General features: G+C 41.5%; 1 protein-coding gene across 11 annotated transcripts in view; it reads left to right on the top strand.

The window, feature by feature from the left end:
- The window catches only part of ncoa2 (nuclear receptor coactivator 2), a 270,081-nt gene that overhangs the window by 103,982 nt on the left and 145,724 nt on the right, over positions 1 to 20,375 (top strand). For 2 of the 11 annotated variants that reach the window (XM_080194101.1, XM_080194104.1), the window contains one exon: positions 604 to 829. The exons of the other annotated variants lie outside the window; for them this stretch is intronic. The gene's annotated coding sequence lies outside the window, so the exon portion shown is untranslated. The remainder of the gene's footprint in view (positions 1 to 603; positions 830 to 20,375) is intronic. 11 annotated transcript variants of the gene reach the window in all.

Raw genomic sequence — 20,375 nt, forward strand, 5'->3', positions numbered from 1 at the left:
TTGGATTCTCTTTTTGGATTGTGTAATAGATAACGTTGATCACATCGCAATTCTTTGCCAGATTCATTGTGTTCAGCCGTGCTACTGAGAGATGCCTAACCAGGTTGCAAGTCAGTGAAATAGGTTGTCCAACAAGTTCCATGTTTCCCTACACACACAAACTGAGCTGATTCAAGGTGAGCTTTCTTGGTCTGGTTAATTCAGTTTCTGTGTAGCATTTCATCACCTCAACTACAAACTTAAATGGCTAGTTGAAGATTGAAATGAAACATTAAAGTTTTGTTTTATTGACATTGGAAAATATTTTGTAATAATGTAAGTCATTTCTCCAGTGATAAGATTTTCTTATGCACACCCCCGTGGCATATTTCAGTGGCTCTGCCATTGGCCGATGGTGCTGTCTTCTGGTCCCGCTGATATCTACAGGACTTTGTATGCCCCAAACGCTCTGCCACCAGGGCATTGTGGGTAGTCACCATTGATGGGATCTGAAGTTTCTGCTGGCAGTACTAGCTGAAAAATTTCAGCCATCATCTTTTTAAAAAGCAAAAGGCATTTTTTGTTTTTGATGCCCAGTATGGCTCTAAACTGTTTTTTTCCCAGCAAGAAACCTTAGCAAAACAAGTCAATAGGAAAATCTTCCGGATTGCAAGAAGATGGCCAGATTGTTGGAGGCAGATCATTAATGGAGTTCCTTTTAAAGCTACAATTGGGCCCCAGGTCTGGGTGACAGTCCCCAACTCAGAATTATGAGCCATGGCAGAAACAGAGAATTTTCAGTGGTGATGGCAGAAGATCTAGAACCCTGAGGAAGAACTATTGTTTCCAGGTATGCAATCTATTGGGAAAGGGAATTTAATAACACATGAGGCCTCGTGTATTGTTTCCTGTTATCATATTGCTCATTGAAATTGAAAATGCGAGACTCTTGGGAACAACTGAAGTGGAAAGTGCAAGACATGGAGAAATGAGCAGAGGATCTGGTTTTGGGTGGATCACTCCTTTGTTGACTTTCTTTGTTAACATGAGTGGGGCCATTTGCTGAAGATTGTAATGTGTCCTGTGTCCAGCTTCATTCACAACTCCAATAAGGAAGCAGCCTTTACCAATCTACAGGAGACCTGGACAGCCTCCTGGCATGAGGTGACAAGTGATGGGTAATTTTTGTTCCACATATAAGTGGTTCATACTCAGCTATTGGCTGCTAGGAGGTCATTATTACTGCATCCTTTATCATCAGTCAGATAAGGTCACCTTTGACCAAGACTTGCGACTTGGAGTCGTCTCGACTTGGAGTCGTCTCGACTTGGAGTCGTCTCGACTTGGAGTCGTCTCGACTTGGAGTCGTCTCGACTTGGAGTCGTCTCGACTTGGAGTCGTCTCGACTTGGAGTCGTCTCGACTTGGAGTTTAGAAAGATGAGGGGGGATCTTATAGAGACGTATAAGATAATGAAGGGGATGGATAGGGTAGAAGTAGAGAGATTCTTCCTGCTTAGAAAGGATAGCAGGACTAGAGGACACAGCTTCAAGATAAGGCGGGGGGGTGGGGGTTGCAGTTTAGATCAGAGTTGAGGAGGAAGTTCTTCACTCAAAGGGTGGTGAATCTCTGGAATTCTCTGCCCGTTGAAGTGGTGGAGGCTACCTCGCTAAATATATTCTAAATATATTTAAGTCACGGGTAGATAGGTTTTTGACAGACAAGGGAATTAAGGGTTATGGAGAGAAAGCGGGAAAGTGGAACTGATCTACTTTAGATCAGCCATGATCTTATTGAATGGCGGGGCAGGCTCGAAGGGCTAGATGGCCTACTCCTGCTCCTATTTCTTATGTTCTTATAACCCCATTGACATTGGCTACAAAATTGGGGCAGAATCTGAGAACACTATTTCACTTCCTCTTACTGCTTAGCCCCTATAAAGCCGAGTTACCAATGTAATACTCTACTCCATGCTTGCCTTGAAAAGATGCCATCAAAGAAGCTCAAAGCTGTCCAGGATGAAGTAGTCCAGCCTATAAAAACCCCTGCTGCAGAACTCAATATTCACCCCCTTTACCATTGGTGCAGCGTGAATGAAGTACTAACTATGTACAGCATATTTCAGCAACTTGTCAATGTTATTTCACAGTTCTGCTTGCCCTGAGACCTCAAAGAAGGACAAAAGCAGCAATGTCAAAATGACATTTTTCCCCTTCAAAGTTGCATATCATTCTTTTGAACATGTTTATTGTTGCTGGATCAGTATCCTAGAATTTTTTGTGTAAAGCCATCATGGGAGCTGTGCATATTTAATATTTACCTAAACTTGTTCTCAGTTTGCAGGACCTTGGTTTAATACCTGGCATCTCATTTGAAAAACAGCAGTTTCAGTATTGAAGCTGTGTTTTAATATGGCATTACAAATGCCAGCTTGATGGAATGATTGAAAGAAAAGGCCTACCATTGATGGCAACTCTGGATTGCTATTAAATGCAGGCCTGCCAATGGCACCTACATTCTGATCACAAATTAAAAAATACAAAAGAAGGAGGACTTGTCTTTGAAATCTGACCTGATCTATGCTCGCAAATTGTTCTCAGTTGGGGTATCGCTGGAGAAACTTGCTAGGTCTCGATACTTATGCTTTGGGAGTTTTTGGTCTTGAGTGTCTTGAACTGGCATTCAGTGAGCGCTGGTGGTTTGTGTGTATGCTATTGGTTAAGGACAGAACTTTGACATAATGTCACTGACTGATTCATTATTTAAGCTCAAGTGTAGAATAGCAAATGAATGAGAGGGCCAGTGGAATTATGACTTTGCAAAATGTCTTTACTTTTGAACAAAAAAGAGTGAGTAGGTACACATCTCAAGCAGCCTAGTTCATCTGTTTGTGGAGGGGGGGGGGTCTCCTCCCTCCCTCCCTCCTCCCTCCTCCTCCTCCTCGCATGTTCATACTAAAATCTAATAAGCTGGAAGTTCTGATATGATTCTCTGTTGTTTAATAGATTATGCTAAGTGAACATATAAGTCTGCAAATATTTTTAGGTTGGGAACCTAAACCTGAATATTTCGATTTCTCAACAGGAACTGATTGTTTTAGCTCAGCATACTGAGATTGTTATTTACAGTGCAACCTTCCAACTAGCCAGTATTTTGGTTTTTCGTCAAAATGGGGAAATAATTTTCTTTTTACGTTGCTTCTGATAGAAATCTCATATCAAATGTTGTTTGATATCATGGCTGATTTCACATTATCCTTGGTGATCGGGTCAAAAATTATTTTTGTCGCAAGACTACGCGATCAAGAAGTAAAAAGAAACACGCTTGCTGTTGATCTGAGCCATTATAACAATGACAAGAGGTCCACTTATTTTTCTAGGTAAAGTCACAATAGTTCCAGATGACCATTGACACTGGTGGTGATTTAACCTGAGGATCACCACACCTCTGGCAAGGGGCAAGGTTGAGAAGGTGGGGCCTTCATGAATGACCTGAGCTGATGGGGGAATTGAACCCCATGCTGTTGGCATCGCTCTTCATCACCGAGTCAGCTGTCCCCCTCAAAGTAGAGAGCAGCCTATGGTCACCTGGGACGATGGCGACTTTACTTTAACTATTTTTCTCGTTCACTTTATTTCATTTTTTTCTAAAAGCAACTTTACCATAACATTCTCCTCAAACATCACATTTTTGAGAGTCAGCAAGGATTTCAGATAGACTCCCAAACCTCTGAATAGTGCAATGAGGTGTTTTGTGACCATCTAAACTGATCTTTAAACCAAGATCCTTTAAACTAATGTCTCATTTTGAAAGAAAGTATCTTCAACAATGAAGCATCTCTTCTGTATTGTGCTGGAGTACTAGCCTAGGTTACATTTGCCTAGGCTTCAAGACCTCATTTTTTATTGTGGTGTGGAGCCTAGTGTTCAGTTTTTATATTTTAGTATGTCATTCGGGTAGTTATTCAATTACGAGCTCAGGTGGCATTGGTAGGCTATTTGGTTACAGGAGCATCACAAGCAAATTTGGTCTGTCAACATGTGTTTTTGATTTAATTTATTATTGTCATGTGTATTAGTATACAGTAAAAGTACTGTTTCTTGTGCACTATACAGACAAAGCATCTCATTCATTGGAAAGGAGAGGGTCCAAAATGTAAGTTTACAGTCATAAGATTTAGAGAAAGATAAACTTAATATGAGGTAAGTCCATTCAAAGGTCTGATAGTAACAGGGAAGAAGCTGTTCTTGAGTTGGTTGGTACATGATCTCAGACTTTTGTATCTTTTTCTCAACGGAAGAAGGTGGAAGACAGTATGTCCAGGGTGCGTGGAATCCTTGATTATGCTGGCTGCTTTCCTAAGACAGCGGATGGGAGGCTGATTTGCATGATATACTGGACTACGTTCGCAGCCCTTTGTAGTTTCTTGCGGTCTTGGACAGAACAGGAGATGTACCAAGCTGCGATACAAATGGAAAGAATATGTATGTGTTCAGCAGATTTACTGATCAGCAGTAATGAGTGATGGTTCTGGACAATTTGTTTCTTTTCTAACCCAGGGCTGAAATACTAAGCGGCACCATCCTGACTGCCTGTTTAGTATTCACTAGATAAACACATTGAACTATTGGCAGAATCCTATAGTGAATCATTTAGTTGCTAAGTCACTGATGAAAGTTGTACAACTAGGAGCACCCTGAATTGCCTCTACTAGTTATGACAATTACAACATCTGTTTCATAAAACAACGGCATTAATTATACATTGTCTAATTTAAAAAAAAATCCTTGTTAATTGAAATTTGCAACTCAGTCAATATATGCTTCGTGCTTTTTAGCTTGGTTGGAAAAGAATTGCAATGGCACCGTCATCAGTCAGAATTTTTTTCATCTGTTCATTCAAATCATTTGCTATATTCTGTAAATGTGAATAAACCAAAGAACATTGAAATTTGTAGCCATTTTCTAAGTAAGTCTACAGCATTCTTATATTGAACTTCAGCATTATTCAAACTCTCTAACTTAAAGAACTCAATGAAAATTTTCGAATTGTGACATTTTACACAAAACATTTAGGGGGAAAACGGTTGCGTCATCACTCTGAAAATGCCAGCAGAGATTATGCTATGACAAGGAACTATAGATGCTGCATCATGCGCATGGAAATGCAGTGGCATAGTGGTATTATCGCTGGACTAGTAGCAGAAACCTAGTGTAATTATCTGGGGATCTGGGTTTGAACCCCAACCTGATAGTGAAATTTGAATTCAGTAAAAATCAGGGATTAAAAATCTAATGATGATCATAAAATCATTGTCGATTGTCATAAAAATCCATCTGATTGTGATCCGTGGATTACTAGAGATATAGAAGACCTGGTTAGGAAGAAACGAGAGGCGTTTGTCAGGTCTAAGCAGCTGGGAACGGAGAGAGCGTTGGAGGAATACAGAGAGAGTAGGAGGGATCTCAAACGGGGAGTTAGGAGAGCAAAGAGGGGGCATGAGATGGCTTTGGCAGGTAGGGTTAAGGAGAATCCAAAGGAGTTTTACTCCTATCTTAAGAACAAAAGGTTGGCTAGGGGTAAAATCAGTCCTCTCAGGGACAGACGTGGGGAATTGTGCTTAGAGGCAGAGGGAATGGGGGAGATCCTGAATGAATTCTTTGCATCGGTATTCATGAAGGAGAGGCGCTTGATGTCTGGTACGGTCATTGAGGGAGTGGTAGACCAATTGAAAGAGCTATTGATTATGAGGGAAGAAGTGTTAGGGCTTTTAGCTGGCATTAAGACCGATAAATCTCTAGGGCCCGATTGCATTTATCCTAGGCTGCTTAGGGAGGCGAGGGATGAGATTGCTGGGCCTCTGACGCAAATCTTTGTCTCTTCTTTGGACACAGGTGAGGTCCCAGAGGACTGGAGGATAGCAAACGTGGTACCGTTGCTTAAAAAGGGGAGGAGGGATAGCCCGGGTAACTATAGGCCGGTGAGTTTAACGTCAGTGGTAGGCAAGTTGATGGAGAGGATTCTTAGGATGTACGCGCACTTAGAGCGTTGTGATCTGATTAAAGATATGCAGCATGGCTTTGTCAAGGGGAAGTCTTGCCTTAAGAATTTGGTAGAATTCTTTGAGGAGGTGACAAAAACGGTCGACGAAGGGTGAGCCGTTGATGTCGTCTATATGGATTTCAGTAAGGCGTTTGACAAAGTCCCTCGTGGTAGGTTGGTACAGAAGATTAAAGCTCATGGGATATGTGGTCAGGTATCTAGATGGGTAGAGAACTGGCTTGCAAAGAGGAGTCAGAGTAGTAGTGGAGGGGTCCCTTTCTAGCTGGAGGTCTGTCACTAGTGGTGTGCCGCAGGGCTCGGTACTGGGACCTCTTCTCTTTGTAGTGTATTAGAATTAGAGTTTAGAAGAATGAGTTAGGGTTTAGAGTTTAGAAGAATGAGGGGAGATCTCATTGAGACGTATATGATGATGAATGGGATGGATAGGATAGAGGTGGAGACTCTTCCCGCTCAGAAAGGTCAGTAGGACTAGGGGGCACAGCCTTAAGATAAAGGGGGGGCGGTTTAGAACGGAGTTGAGGAAGAACTTCTTCACTCAAAGGGTGGTGAATCTCTGGAATTCTCTGCCCGTTGAGGTGGTGGAGGCTGCCTCGCTAAATATATTTAAGATGCGGGTAGATGGGTTTTTGATAAGCGAGGGGATTAAGGGTTATGGGGAGAGGGCGGGAATGTGGAACTGAGCCACGACAGATCAGCCATGATCTTATTGAATGGCGGGACAGGCTCGAAGGGCTAGATGACCTACTCCTGCTCCTATTTCTTATGTTCTTATATAAATGATTTGGAAGAGAGAGTAGGTGGTGTGATCAGTAAATTTGCTGATGACACCAAGATGGCTGGATTGGCGAGCAATGAGGAGCAGTGCCTGGCAATACAGCGGGATATTGATAGGCTGGTTGATTTGGGCAGATACATGGCAAATGGAGTTTAATCCGGATAAATGTGAGGTGATGCATTTTGGCCGGAATAATGTGAGGGGGGTGGAGTTATATGATAAGTGGTAAGCCCGTAAGGAGTACAGAATCGCAGCAAGACCTGGGGGTGCAAGTGCACAAGCCTTTGAAGGTGGCAGTGCAAGTGCAGAGTGTGGTGAAGAAAGCCTATGGTATGTTAGCCTTTATAGGAAGGGGTATAGAATATAAGAGCTGGAGTCTAATGTTGCAGTTGTACAGAATGTTGGTTAGGCCGCATTTAGAGTACTGTGTCCAGTTCTGGTCGCCTTACTACCGGAAGGACGTGGAGACTCTGGCGAGAGTGCAGAGGAGGTTTACCAGGATGCTTCCTGGTATGGAAGGACTTGGGTATGAGGAAAGATTGAAGAAATTGGGGCTCTTTTCCCTTGAAAGACACCGACTGAGGGGGGATCTAATATAGGTATATAAGATTATGAAGGGTATAGATAGAGTAAACAGAGGTAAGCTATTTCCTATGATAGAGACACGTAGGACAAGGGGCCATGGACTTGAGGTGAGGGGGGAGAGGTACAACACCGATATTAGAGGGAAGTTTTTCACACAGAGGGTAGTGGGGGTGTGGAATGCTCTGCCAAGTAAGGTGGTGGAGGCAAACACGCCAGAGTCATTTAGGAGTAACTTAAGCACATGACTGGGTTGGAGATGGGTGGATATAGGAGATTGTTTTAAATAAGGGCCCTTAGCATTGGGGCGTCCCTGGTAAGGTAAATGGATATGGTACAATAATAATGTTTTTTTTTCCCTTTTTCATAGGTTTTAAGTCGGTCTGCCTTGTGTCCAACGAGGGGCATACACGTGATGGGTCGTACTGGGGCTGCTCTTGGTTGTTCGAGATTGGCCTAGTGCTTCATGTCGTTAGTGTGTGCCTAAATTTGTACCAGATACTGGGCAAGATGACAATTCAGTGACTATCGCTGATTGCTGTGCAGACACATGGATTTGAGCCGGTGTCTGTGGGAGTTTGCGCATTCTCCCCGTGCTTGTGTGGGTTTTCTCCGGGTGCTCCGGTTTCCTCCCACACCCCAAAGATGTGTTGTTAGGCTGATTGGCAGGAATAAATTGCCCCCAAATCAGTTTCCCTCAATGGATGGCCATAAAACATTAGACAAGGGTTGTGGGTGGAGAGGGGGACTGGTGGTGTTGAGATGGCGGCGCGGGCTCGTTGGGCCGAAGGGCCTGTTTCACGGGCTGTTTTTGTTCTTTGTTCTTTGATTCACTGATGTCCTTTTGGGGGAGGAAATCTGCCATCCTTACCTGGTCTGGCCTACATGTGAGTCCAGATCCCAGCAATTTGGTTGACTCTTAAATGCCTTCAGGGATTGGCAATAAATGTTGGCTCAGCCAGTGACATTCCCATCCCATAAGAATTTAAGAAGAAATTAAAGATCTTTGCTGAATCAATGAAGTGTTTTTTGATTGGCCTCCGGAAAACTACTGTGGATCAACATCCTGCGGGTTACCATTGACCAGAACTTCAACTAGATTAGCTATATAAATATTGTGGCTACAGAAATTCACCTACTGACTCCCCAAAGCCTATCCATCAATTACAACACACATGTCAGGAGTGTAATGGAAAATGCTCCACTTGCTTGTTGAAGCTGCACTCAAACAATATTCAAGATTTTCAAAATAATCTAAGACAAAGCAGCTTGCTCCAGTGGCACCCCATCCACAACATTCACTCATTTCACCACCAATGTACAGTTGCAATCTCTTTTTCTTTAGGAAACAAATGCAGATTGGATGACCACTTTGAAGAGCACTTCTGTTCAGCCTACAAGCTGCCTGTCATTTTAATTCTCCATCTTGCTCCCACTCTGACCTTTCCATCCCCAACTTCCTGCGCTGTTCCACTGAAGCTCAACATCACCCTCCTGTTTTAACTTGGGCACCTTACACCGTCTGAGTTCAATCGTTTCAACCTGTAGCCTATGTTTCCATTTTGTTTCCTTTCTCTTTGGTTTTATAAGAACATAAGAACATAAGAAATAGGAGCAGGAGTAGGCCATCTAGCCCTTCGAGCCTGCCCCGCCATTCAATAAGATCATGGCTGATCTGTTGTGGCTCAGTTCCACTTTCCCGCCCTCTCCCCATAACCCTTAATCCCCTCGCTTATCAAAAACCCATCAACCCGCTTCTTAAAAATATTTAGCGAGGCAGCCTCCACCACTTCAACGGGCAGAGAATTCCAGAGATTCACCACCCTTTGAGTGAAGAAGTTCCTCCTCAACTCCGTTCTAAACCGCCTTCCCTTTATCTTGAGGCTGTGCCCCCTAGTCCTACTGTCTTTTTTGAGCGGGAAGAGTCTCTCCACCTCTATCCTATCCATCCCATTCATCATCTTATACGTCTCAATGAGATCTCCCCTCATTCTTCTAAACTCTAACGAGTACAAGCCCAGTTTATTCAGCCTCTCCTCATAGCTCAATCCCCTCAACTCCGGTATCAGCCTAGTAAACCTCCTCTGCACTCCCTCCAGGGCCAAAATATCCTTGCGCAGGTGCGGCGCCCAAAACTGCACACAGTACTCCAGCTGCGGCCTCACCAATGCCCTATACAGCTGCAGCAAGACCTCCCTACTTTTATATTCAATCCCCCTCGCTATGAAGGCCAGCATCCCATTCGCCTTCCTGACCACCTGCTGCACCTGCAAGCTGGGTTTTTGCGACTCATGCACAAGGACCCCGAGGTCCCTCTGCACCGTCGCCTGCTGCAGTTTTTCGCCATGTAAGTAATAGTCCTTCCTACCAAAGTGGACCACCTCACACTTGCCAACATTAAATTCCATTTGCCATTTCCTGGCCCATTCGCCCAGCCTATCTAGATCCTTCTGCAGACTCTCCTGGTTTTCTCTTTTTTTTTGAGGACAACTGTTCACTATTCTGCCATTCACACCACCTCTAGATACCTTTTTGATTCCTTAGTTGGCTTCTTATCATTCCCTTTGGCCTTGGACCATCAATCGTTTTGTTAATGGACCGCTCCTGTTTTCCATCCTATCGCATACATTCCCTTTGTGATTTTTGTTTCTTCATCCTCATCCCCACCTTTTCACTTGCTTAAAACATGTTGCATTTTCAATTTTTCTCAGTTCTGATTAAAGTTACAGATCTGAAATGGTAACTCAGTTTCTCCTTCTCTCCACAGATTTCACCTGACGTTCTGAATGTTTCCAGCATTTTCTGTTTGTACTTCAGACTTCCAGGGTGGGATTTTATGGCCTCGCCTGCCCTGAAACTGTAAAACCCCACTCAAGGTCAATAGACCTTCCCATTGTCCGCCTCTTGCACACTCCGATTCCTGTGACGGGTGGGGTGGTAAAATTCAGGCCCCAGTATCCAAAGTGTTTTGGTTTTGTACTTCTGCAACAGTTCTTGGTTTATTTAAGCAGAATGTTTGCTTGTTAAATGCACTTTGGGCGTGGCCATTTTTCTACTAAACTGAATATGACAATAGCTCCTTAGACTTCAGTGTCCTAACAATGGTTGTATGTGAGTTTGCATTCTCAGTATTTTCCATTGGAGGTCCCCACTTGAGACAGACTCATTTTAGGAGGTACAACCTGCATGTGTACAGCTGTTTGGTTAATAGTGTTTGGTAATGGTGCCTTTGGCTTCTTACATTGAGTCCTCTGATGGAAAAGATTTAATGGACATTTTAAATCAAGTGAAAGCTCTTTATAGATGGGTTAAATTGTATTTTGGTAAGTGAAGTAATTTTGGCATGATGCAGGGTGATCAGCTAGTATAATGTGTGCAAAACCCTGAAAGCTGGCATTCGGGCAAAGTTGGGTAAAGTGCAGGATGCAGCTGCAAAGCTAGGAGCAACAACAACTTGAGGAAGGAAACTGTAAAGTACTGGGTGAAACCTGTGGATTTACTGTGGGTATTGTAATAATTCACCTCGGGTATATTGCAAAAGACTGTTCCCGTTGATGGGCAAATGAGGAACAAGGAGACCAAGACAGTTGATGAGAAAAACCGTCAGGGGAAGGTGAACTGTGTGATGTTAGACCATGGGATTCTTTCAAATTCTTCACCCGACTATCAGTTGCATTATTAATTACCTTCCTCCATCATAAGTAGTGATGTTCACTGATTGCATAGTGTTCAGCACCATTTGCAACACCTCAGATGATGAAGCAGTTTGTGCCTGCATGCAACAAGATGAGGACAACGTTCAAGCTTGGGCTGATAAGTGGCATGTAACCATACAAGTGTCAGGCAATGACTATTTCCACAACAGAGAATTTAACCATCTTTACTTGGCATTACCATTGCTGAATCCTGCACTAACATGATTGTTGAGGGGGTTATTTTTGATCAGCCACAACTACTCTGCAAATTTCACCTGCAAATTTCCCTCCAAACCATACACCATACTGACTTGGAATTATATCTTAGTTCCTTCCCTGTTGCTAGGTCAAAATCTTGGAACTCCTTCACTGACAGCATAGTGGGAGTACCTACACCACATGGACAGCAGCGGTTCAAGTAAGTGGCTCACTGCCAAGTTCTTGAGGGTAATTCAGGATGGCCAATAAATGCTGACCTAGCTGGTGATGCCCACGACTGATGAGCAAAGATCAGTGTATATAAAAAGGTGCTGTTGCAAAATCACAAGCAAAGATACTGAGCTGCACGGGACCATGCAGATGTCGTCATGGAGCCAGGTAGTCATGTGATCAAAGCTCCCTGGACTGCCTTTGAACCAGAGTTGTCAATTCTGTCAAGGGACAGAAAATTAATCCATGCACATATACACAGTGTGGAGAATTGGCTTGTATGTCTTCCCACCGACTCGATATGGTGTATGGCATAATATGAATGTTTATTGAACCTGGGCCCAAGCTCTGGAATTATCTGTCCACTCTCTAATTGGCTTTCCTCCTTTTAAACTGCTCCTGTTTGACCAAACATTTGTCGTCCTCTTTCCTGATGTGGTTTGGTGTGTTTTATAATGCACCTGTGAAGCATCTTGAGGCATTTTATAATGTTAAAAGTGTCATATAAGTTGCTGTTGTTGCCCAGTGCTCAAACTACCTGGAGGAACTTGCTATGTTTATCCCTTCCCATCTCCTATCTGTTTCTTTGAACTCTGATTTTTGCATCCATATAACTCATTGCAAAACTTTCACTGTGGAATTGTGGCTTCTGCCACCACCATTCCCAGACATTTTGCCCCACTGGCTTTATAAATTGCTGGGTGATAATATCTACTTTATTAATTGGTGTTAAAGATTTGCACTGCAATGTGTTTTACACCTTGCACACCAGCTGCACTTGAGATAATATGCCAAGTGTAAAATGTGTGGGGACCATGTAACACCATTGATTTTGTTTCTTAATTAGATGGTAAGACAGAAATTTGAAGTCCTTTCGTAATAGTGGGGAAATGTGAATGTCATTGGGGACTCATGAACTACATTACATTAATGGGGATGAGTAAATTGGTGTCAGGTGGAGTGGCAACATTATGTAAAGGTACCAGGTGGTGGTCACCTGCTATTTAGTACTTAGCTGCTAGTTAACACCTTGCTTTTTCATGTGTGAGGTAAAATGTCAGATCCAACAGCTGGGTCCATGTGGCAGTTATGAGTAAAAGCGTGGGGATTTAGAGACTAAGCATAACTAAATGATTTGCATCTTCTAATTATAAAGTCACTGACCAGCAGAATTCATTCCCCCATCCCCTCTGTTTACTGCACAGTGAACACTGACAAGATCATCCATTAACTATCACAATGGAAGGAATGCCAATTTCTCTAGTGTCTCATAAGCAAATCCCATGATCTTTGGTACCATCTTCGTAAGGTATTCCCTAAATGGTGAGGACCAACACCATTGCTTCTAGTCCCTGCTGCAAACCTCATTCTCTAGCTACTGGCTTCATTTCTCTCCCTGCCAGTAAGTTGAAATTAAGCTGGGTCTGTTCACACTTACTTAACCCTGAACTTGTATCCTGTTTGGGCCACTGTACAATTGTCTATTTCCACCTCTGTAACATTACTTGACTTCATCACTGTCTCTAGTTGCTTGCCACTGAAACACTCATTGGTGCTTTTGTTACCTCCAGAGTTGACTATTCCTGGCAGGCTTCCCACAATCCAGTGTAGGTAAACTTAAGGTCATCCAAAACTCTGCTGCCTATAACTAGTACCAAGTCCCATCCTGTTGGCTCCTGGTCAAGATGTGTTTTAATTTTAAAATTTCCACTGTTTTCCAATCTCTCCATGGTCTCGATCCTCCCTGCCTCATTAATTTCCTCTGAGATACTTGCACTCTTCAAATTAGTCTCTGATTTTAATTGTCAGCTGTTGGTGACTATGTCTAAATACATAGGCTCTAGATTTCTCTCTACAATTTTCCAACTCACTACCTGACTTTTTCTTTCTTCCACTTTTCCTCCTTTAAAACACTTCTTAAAGTTTACTTTGATCGTCTGACTTAATACCGAGCCATATAACAAGATATTATACTTTGTTTTTACAATGCTGCTGTGAAGTGTTTTAGGACAGCTTATTACATTAAAGAGGCTGTATAAATATTTGTTGTAGATCTGTTTTTGAGATTACTTTGGTAAAAATATCTTCATAGACCGTCAGCTCTATTTACTTTTTATATCATTAATACTATGATTTCCGGCTATTCTGTTCCTTTGCAGCTCTTTTTACATTTGCTCTGTATATGCAACATTTAAATTGTTACAGCACAGAAGGACACTATTCAGCCTTTCTTGCCCATGATGGCTTTCTGCCAGAGCAACCCGCTTGATTGCACTACCCTGCAATATTTTTCTCTCCAGATATTTGTTGTGGAATTGTTTAATTTCAAAATGCATTATGTTTTAGGATTACACATTTAAAGTGTGGATTGAAATTAAGTGTAAGAAAGTGAAAGCTCTTGGTGAGAGGTTGGTAAACAGACCTAACACAATTACGATTCAAAGGGTAGCCTGTTTTTATTAAGGCCGGAGCAAGAAATGGGAAAGCAGTAAACAATAGATGGCCCTATTTTTTTGAGGGTCTTGGTACAGACGATATGTCTACAGTTATCTCCATAAGGGGTTTAAATTATTCCAGTAGATCCCAGATTTAAAATGTTTGAAAGCAGTGGGGTAAACACGATCATAACATATATCCACATACTTTTCAGATCAAAAGGTGGATTTAAAGCAGGAATTAATGAGTTTGTCTCTACCTGGGATTTCCTCCATGAGCTTTAACGCTGTGAGAATAGATGGCAGGGAGGCCTGTTTTGATTTGGGGTCTGTGTGTTTTGTCATACAATCTGTTAGCCTGGGAGCAGCTATGAAGTAGGCAGTTTATGTCTGGAGCTGGGACAGCTTGGAAGTAGGCAGAGAGAGAAAGCTGCCAAAATCTGTAAAGAAGCTTTTGACCAAAAGAAAATGGTTATCTGATTTTTTTTTTCTGATTTTGGAGTCATTGGCAAAGAAATGGGTGTAGCCCATGCTTGAGCTGGGATCAGTTGTGAGGTACATAGAGTTGCAGGGTTGCCTAGCCCAATGTTGGTGGAAGAACTCAAGAAATCTTGTTGGCTTGGAGAATAGTGGGAATGCTGAATTGAACCCAAGTGAATTTGCGAAAGCTGTAGCACAATTTGGTTTATTTTCAGGGGAAGTGAAGGAACTCTCGAGATCCAGTAATTTATAGGGGAATTCTGGTGTAAATAAAAATTGAACAAGGAGTGTCCTATTGAGAAATTTTTGGCTGTAAGTAGAAATGTTTATGAAAGTGTTAAATTAGTACTTGCTTTGCTTAACTCTATACAGTAAAGTTTATTTAAAATATGAAACCATGTGGTGTAATTTTTTTGACCAATAACTGAGTTTGAATTATTTTTAAAAGTTAATGACCTCCCTCAGACTTGTCACAAAATTATCAAATTCTGTTTTGAAGGCTTTCTTTGAACCTGTCTCCCATCATTTTCTCAGGCAGTACATTCCAAATCTTAAGCACTTGCTGCATTTAAAAATAAGTTTTATCTTGTGTTGTTTTTGTTTTCTTTCAATCACCTAAAATTGGTGTCCTCTGGTTTTGGATCCTTTTGCCAATAGGAACATTGTTTCTCTTCATCTACTCTGTCCACAGACCTCATGACTTTCAACACCTTCATCAAATCTCCTCTTAATGTTCCTTTCCAATCTTTCCCTGCAATGAAAATTCCTCATCCCGAGAACCATCCTCCTGAATCTTTTGCATCCTCTCAAATGTCTTTGCATCCTTCCTAAAGTGTGATACTCAAAACAGGATACAATACTCCAGTAATTGAGACAGAACCACCGTTTTTTACAGTTTAATATAAATTTCATGTTTTTATACTTTATTTATAAAGCCCACAATCCCTCATGTTTTCTTAACTATATTCTCAACCTGCCTTGCCACTTACAATGATTTGTGCATATTTATTTCTGGTCCTTCTGGTTCCTGCATCTCCTTTTAGAATGGACCCCTTTATATCACCTTTCCTTATTTTTACTATCAAAATGAATCTTTTTGCACTTCTCTGCATTAAATTTATTCTGCCACTTGTTTGCCTATTCCACCAGCGTATATCCTGTTAAGGTTTAATACCTTCCTCACAGTTCACAATAATTCCATGTTTTTGTGCAATTTGGAGATTTTGACATGCCAGCTTTGTCAATGCTTTCCTTTTTTTCTTGCCAATTCTCATTTATCTCCTGTCTTTCCATGTCTATTTCTGCATCTCTCTAGATTTGCAACTACTGGAAGTGCCAGCCTAGTGCTCACACTATTACCATAGAGCGTAGGAATAGGAGCAAGAGTGAGTCACTCGCCTCCCTTGAGCTGCTTAGCCATTCAGTGCTGCCATCAGACTTTTGAATGGACGTACCTCTCATTACGTTGATCTTTACTATGACTGTAACACTACATTCTGCACACTCTCCTTCCCTATGAATAGTATGCTTTGTATGGTGCACAAGAAACAATACTTTTCACTGTATACTAATACATGTGACAATAAATCGTGTAAGAAGTCTCACATCACCAGGTTAAAATCCAACAGGTTTATTTGATAGAAAAGCCACTAGCTTTTGGAGCGCTGCTCCTTCATCAGGTAATTGAGTCCTGTTCACAAACAGGACATATGAAGACATATTCCAACCATTATTTTGTAAATTGAGTTTTGTCTTTATATGCCCTGTTTGTGAACAGAACTCCCACCCACCAGATGAAGGAGCAGCGCTCCGCAAGCTAGTGGCTGTTGCTATCAAATAAACCTGTTGGACTTTAACCTGGTGTTGTGAGACTTCTTATTCTGTTTGCCCCAGTCCAACGCCGACATCTCCACATCATGACAATAAATCAAATCAGGTCATAAATGATCTGACTGTGGCCTTGACTCCACTTGCTTCCATAGGCCTTGACTTCCCTCGCGGATCAAAAATCTAACTCAGCCTTGGATCTATACGATGACTGAATTTCCAGTGCTCTGTGGGGTAGAGAATTACAAAGATTAACAACTCTGGATGAATACATTTCTCCATCTCCTGCCTCAATGATGATCCTTTATTTTGAATCTGTGTCTCCTTCTAGTTTCCTCTGCGAGGGAAAACACCTGCCTCCAGAGCAAGTATATCCCTCTTCAAACAAGATGACTAAAACTGTACACTGTACTCCTAGGAGTGGTCTTACCATTACTGTTTACTGTTGTAGCAAGGCTTCCCTAAGTTTTTATAATCCATTCCTCCTCCTCCTCCTCCTCCCCCCTTTATAATGAAGGAATTGACATTCGGTTTGCCTTACTGATTACTTGATGTATCTGCATATTAATTGTTGGTGTTTCATGTACAAGAACATTCCTATCACCTCTTTACTGCATCCTTTTGCAGTTTCTCTACATTTTAAATAATATTTTGCTCTGCTATTCTGCCTGCCAAAGTGGACAACCTCATATTTTCCCACATATTGTCCATCTACAAAATTCTTGTCCACTCACTTTAACCTATCTACATCTTTGCAGGCTCTGCATCTTCCTCACAACTTGCTTTCCTACCTGTCAGTAAATTGGGTTAAAATGCACTTGGTCCTTTCTTCCAAGCCATTAACCTAGATTGTAAATAGTTGGGGCCACGGCATTAATCCCCGACACACCCCGCTAGCTAGTTTGTTAACCTGAAAATGACCCATATGTACCAATTGTTTCCTGATAGCTAGCCAATCCCCTATCCGTTCTAATATATTAGCTTCAACACCATCAGCTCTTGTGTAGTAACCTTCTATGTGGCACCTTCTTGAATATTTTTGGAAATACGAATACACCACATTTACTGGTTTCCTTCTTTTATCCCCTTTATTGTTACATTCTTAAAGAACTCTAAATTTGTCAAACATGATTTCCTGTTTGTTGACTCTGTAAAATTGTATTATGATTTCTACTACTTTCTTAATAATGGATTCCAGCATGTTCTCAGCATGACATTCAACATTCAAATAACTGACCTACAGTTTCCTGTGTTCCTTTTCTCTCCTTGCAGTGCTAGAGGTGAAAAGGCATTAAAGTGGGATGAACTAAATTGTCCTCATTGAGGGACAGCATGGACACAATGGGTTGAATGTCTCCTTTCATGCCGTAATTATTTTATGATTCTATGAAATTCAATGTGGGGAAATGTTGAGTGAATCCAAGAAAAACAAGTGGAAAATGTTCTTAATGGTAACATAAGAAACCAAGCAGCAGAGGAATTTGGGTACGCAGGTATAAAAAGTGATCAGGCCAACGGAATGTTTCATGTGTCTTAATGGGGCTGAAATACAAAGAGTACAAACTGAAGTTATGCTTCAGTTGTACCAAGTCTTGATCAGACCTCATGGACTATTGTGTTCAGTTCTGGGCACTGTCCCTTGTGAAATATATATTAACCTTGGAGGGAGTGCATCACAGGTTTGTCCGAGTACTTGGGCTGGAAGAGTTAAATTTTAAGGACAGGTTACTTAGACAAGGCTTGCATTCCCTTAATTATGAAGATTAAGGGATGATTTTGCTGATTCAAAGGATTTGATGGGTAGATTTCTAGTAGTAAATGATTCCAGAACAAGGTGTCATAACCTTCAGATTTGAGCTACACTACCCAGAAAGTATTTCCTCACATAAAGTGTAGTGGATATTTGGGACATTCTCCCAAAGACTGAGACTAGCTTGATTTAAAAATGTCAAAATCAGATCAATAGATTTTTGTTAGGTAGAACATTTAAGAGATATGGGACCAACAAAGCTCATTGGAAAGATACAGGTCAAATATATTTGACTGGTTTAAGGGGTTGAGTGGCCAACTGCTGTTGCTTCATTTTTATTTTAGTGGTTGTCTTCTCTTTTTTTTATTGCTGCCAGTATTAATTGTTCAATGTCTGTTTTCTAATGCAGTACTCTTGGGATTCCTGCATTGTTTCCTGTCTTCTCTTCCTACCCTAATGGATGCTCACTCTTTTCCCTTCCTCACTAACTCACTTCAGTTGTGGGGGGGTGGGGAACACTTCCTGAAGTCTTCAGTTTACCAGATGAAATGGAGTGTCCCCAGCTGCTTATCAAGCTAACAAATGTCTCAGAATGAACGTAAGCAGTTAAAGATGCTTCCTGCCTCGGTAGGCATTCTGTACACACAGCATTGGGGTAATTTTATATTGTATAGATGCTACATGTTGCAAGCATCAGATCTTTCTCCTCTTCTCTTTCCTTCTTGCCCTACACTTCCCCAACACCCCCCCCCCCCCACCCCCAAACCCCCTGCCAAATACTAAGCTACTGTTACTTAATCCCTTGAGCGTAGCTTTACATCACTTGTGCCCTGAGGCTGAGTGTCGCACTCATCTGTCCTTTTCCATTTGTGCTTTGTGCGCAGTACTAAGTTGAGCAACACTTCAAACCATTATTACTTTACTGCTTAGTTGTGTTTTAGGTCCAGTTTTGACAAAATAGAATGACAGCAGAAATTGCCACAGTTGCACTGTGGTCTGAATCATCCAATTCACTGCAATGTGTGCTTTTACACATTTTCCATTATAGTGACTTTGCAGCAGCCATTTGCCTCCAGATGAACATCATTATAAGAAGGGGATTGTGAAAATTTGCTGTGGATTGGGTGAAGTAATAGTGTTCAGAAAATGTGATTTCCTGATGCTGAGGGTTTGAATATGTCTATGCCTTTTTCTTTGTTTACTTTGTTAAGTACATTATGATCATTACTGCAAATGCCCCTTAGTCAGTAGTTTATGAAAGTTAAGTTGACATTTCTAGTTTTTCATAGGTTTCAGTCAGGCTCAGTTAGCTCCCATGCCATCTGTTTATAAGAAGCTGTTAATGATCTCTGAAGTAGTTAATAGCTTCTACAAGTATGTGGAAAACATTGACTAAAACCTGTTTAGAGTATGTGAATGAAATGATAAAAGATTAGTTCTGGAAACAGTATGTTTTGGTTATAAATATACTGAGGTGCTGCAGTTGCTAGTAGCTCAGTGTTACTGAGCTGATTTCACTCAATGGGCAAAATGCCCTTTTCATATTCCTACCATATGTGTTATTTTATGAGAAAGCCACAATGCATAAGCACCTCAATGATTTATGAGATCTTCATGATTGAGGCCAGTATCCCACACTGCAGTATCCTGTATATTAAAAGTAACAAATGGAATTTTAAAGTTAGGAGTGTAGCTGGCATTTGGAGAGGAACAGGAAGTGAAAATTTATTAAAGCAGAAATGGAAGCAGATTGTCGGGAGGGGGGGTGGTGGTGGTGGCGGGGGGAAGCTAATTTGTTTCAGAATTTTAAAAAAATGTCTGACGGCTCCAGTGTGATCTTTGTACTTCAGTTCTGTGCAATCAATGCTGCTGTTCTCCTCCATGCCCCTCCCCCACACTGACCCCCAAGTTGTACCAGAGGGTGATTTTGCTCTGGACTGCATAGGAGGGAAGGGGGAGGGGAAATATGCTCTTCTACTGAAAGTATCCTACCCCAGTGAGTTCCAGCTGATCAAACAGCAGAATAAAACTTCACAAATGATGATGCACCACCATTTTGTAAAATGTTCCAAGTTTCATATGTGAATTCTTTAGAGTAACTGTACAATTGCTTATAAGAATGAAAAGAAACTAGAAAGGCTGAAAGTCTCAAATCAGAGCAGAAAATGCTAGAACTACAAGGAGCTCTGTCAAAATGTGAAAGGAATTGAGATGGGTTTGCTCATTGATAGAGATATCAAGACAGCCCTTGTCAGAAACACCATCTTGTTCTGTTTCAAAGGCAGGTGGCCCATTGTATGGTTCTTTTTTTTTTCTGATTTTATATTGTAATATGTTAAGTACTGCTCTTTGAAAAGAAAG

Source organism: Carcharhinus amblyrhynchos, chromosome 8, assembly GCF_965287045.1.
Source record: "Carcharhinus amblyrhynchos chromosome 8, sCarAmb.v2.hapA, whole genome shotgun sequence".
Taxonomy (NCBI): Eukaryota; Metazoa; Chordata; class Chondrichthyes; order Carcharhiniformes; family Carcharhinidae; genus Carcharhinus; species Carcharhinus amblyrhynchos.